The 2,761-nt window shown below is 43.3% G+C and overlaps 1 pseudogene; it reads right to left on the bottom strand.

The window, feature by feature from the left end:
• Positions 1-332: 332 nt before the first annotated feature.
• On the bottom strand, positions 333-1,789 carry LOC141988574 (olfactory receptor 5AR1-like; annotated as a pseudogene).
• Positions 1,790-2,761: the final 972 nt, after the last annotated feature.

The following is a 2,761-nucleotide window of genomic DNA, read 5'->3' as shown; positions in this document are numbered from 1 at the left end:
GCTCACCCCCTCGCTGAGTGCACAACAGAGCATACCACCCTCTAACTGGCTTGTTGCCGTGTGTGACAGTTCCTGGTGTGACTCCCAAGAGACTGAACTGGAGAACTGAAGAGCCACAAGCATGAGCTACGACAGCGTGAGGTAAAGCTCCACGGCTGGGGGCTGTAACAACTCAGAACCTTTTGCAGAAGGTCAAAATGGGGCACATGTAAGTGACAGCACACACTCGCCAGTCGATTACACAGAAAAGAAACAGTGAGTGGTACAAACTGCATCAAAGACAGTAGAAACTTGATCATGCCCCAGCTTTATTGAACTTTAAATCAGCATGATAATAGGATTTAATGTTAAGTCTAGATAATATTTAGTCCTGCCTTGACTGCAGGGAACTGGACTAGATGGCGTCTCGAGGTCACTGCCCGTCCTATGATTCTATGATCATCATCCAACCACTAAAGAATCATTAATTGTTCGGTATACCACTTTTCTCAGGGCATGTTTCACCTCCTTGTTACTCAGGCTGTAGATGAGGGGGTTCAGCATGGGGATCACAAGGGTGTAGAACATGGACACCACTTTGTCCTGATCTGATGAGTTGCCGGATGTGGGCCGTAAATACATAAAGAACAGAGTCCCATACAATATGCTGACGGCCGTCAAGTGGGAGGCGCAGGTGGAGAAGGCTTTGCGCCTGGCTTCCGTAGACCAGATCCTCAAGATGTTGAGGATAATATAAATGAAGGAGACGAGGATGATCAGGACAGTACTCGATGCAGTTACAGCAGCAAAGATGAAATGCACTCTGCTATCCATGTGAGTGCTGGATCAGGAGAGCTTCTGGAGTGGGGGATGTCACAAAAGAAGTGATCGATGATGTTGGGACCACAGAAGGACAGGCTGAACAAAGAGCCTGTGTGCAGAACGGCATTGACACAGGTGTAGAAGTATGATGCAGCTACCAGCTGGACACAGGCTTTCTTTGACATGATAATAGTATACAGCAGCGGTTTGCGTATAGCTATGAATCGATCATACGCCATCACGGCCAGAAGCAAAGCCTCAAAATGTGCACAGAGAGAGAGAAAGAAAAATTGCATGGCACACCCAGCAAAGGAAATGGCTTTACACTCTGCTAAGAAGTTCACCAGAGCCCGAGGGGCAATAACAGAGGAGTAAACAGTATCTATAAAGGACAAGTTGAAAAGGAAAAAGTACATGGGGGTGTGTAGCTGGGACTCAGCTATGATTAATGCGATCATCCCGAGATTCCCCACCTGGATGGCAATGTAGATAACCAAAAATGCCACAAAGTGGATGATTTGTAGCTGTGGACTGCTTGTGAACCCTAGGAGGATGAACTCAGTCACCCCAGTGTGATTTCCCTGCATTATATTTTCCAGATATGGTCTATGCTGCTGGGGGATACATAAATAATAAATCAACGGTGATACTTATTATTGAAGAGGAGCCAAGTTGGGGTGGAAGGTGGGTGCCGCCATCTAGACACACAGAAGCAAGTCAAGATAGACAAGCCAAGTTATATCATGCCTACATTAATTTCTCTTAATAAAATTTCATGTCACTGGGGAATTCCCAAGTTTTTTCTTCCTTAAAATAAAATAAAATAAAACAAAGGCAAATGGGAAGAAAAAATATTTAAAAGAATTTGCTGTGCATTTCAGCATTTCAAAAGTCAGCTAGCTTGGAACCCATCGACAATTGCAGATATATCTCCAAGTCAGTACTTTTGAAATACCTATTACAAGTCTGGCAATTGTAAATATAACTTAATTGATATGGAAATAAATAGCCAGGCATTGCTGCAACAATCTGACCTGCAGTACGGAAGTGCATGGAGTGGTAGAAAATCAGCCTTATATTAGAGCTCTAGCATCCTTCCATAATTAAACCATTCATTAGGAACCTTGCTATTTTACAAGTCAATTCAAACCATGAATTTAGAATAAAGTCTCTGATGAAATTAAATAAACACCATTCGTGCTGAAATTAATAAGAATAATATTCACAGTGAGGAAGTGTATATTAACTGAGGATATATGAATGAACAGAAGAATCAAGCAAAGGGAGGCTGAATGAAAACTATGGGTGAGACCCTCACCTCTGCTCTGGCCCCTCACATCACCTTAAAACTGGAAATCGGAGGCAGCAAGTGAGCTTGGGACAAGCTTCCACCTCAAGAGGAAAGGACCTATTAAACACCAAGTAAAACATCCGTGGAGCGATCTACCCATCCCATGCTCATTTTGCAGTAGCTGATCTTCCTATACACGGTAGCAATGTTAATCTCTCTTGCTTATTCAGAATGATTGGAGAAAGTTGGAGGACCATCCTGTTCTTCTCAGAAGATATTTTGGAAGCGAAGACGTTAAGAGTTTCACACTGAATACGCACCTCGCATCCACCTAGACAGTCACAATGAGACAAATTGGGAAGTGCTGGTCAGACAACATTCAAGCACGTTTCCCTTAGAAGTCAGATGGGTCCCCATGTGCATGTTCTTCCACTTCAAGTTGCCAATAAAATCTGAAACATATAAGAGATATTTACTTTCATTGTATTATGAGTGTGAATCCACCCTGAACCTGAAAGACCTTCCACGGGGGCAGAGAATGGTGTGTTGGGGAAGCCAGTGCAGCCAGTTCCATATTGCAGTGTCTTTAAAGAGAGATCTTCTCTTGCCAGGGATGTTGATCAGGAGTAGTTCACCAGCACAAAATCCTCTCTAAGGAATTTTAAATGA

This window comes from Natator depressus, chromosome 6 (genome assembly GCF_965152275.1).
Source record: "Natator depressus isolate rNatDep1 chromosome 6, rNatDep2.hap1, whole genome shotgun sequence".
Lineage (NCBI taxonomy): Eukaryota > Metazoa > Chordata > Testudines > Cheloniidae > Natator > Natator depressus.
The sequence above is the reverse complement of the archived record's forward strand: the minus strand, read 5'-3'. Positions and strand labels throughout refer to the sequence as shown.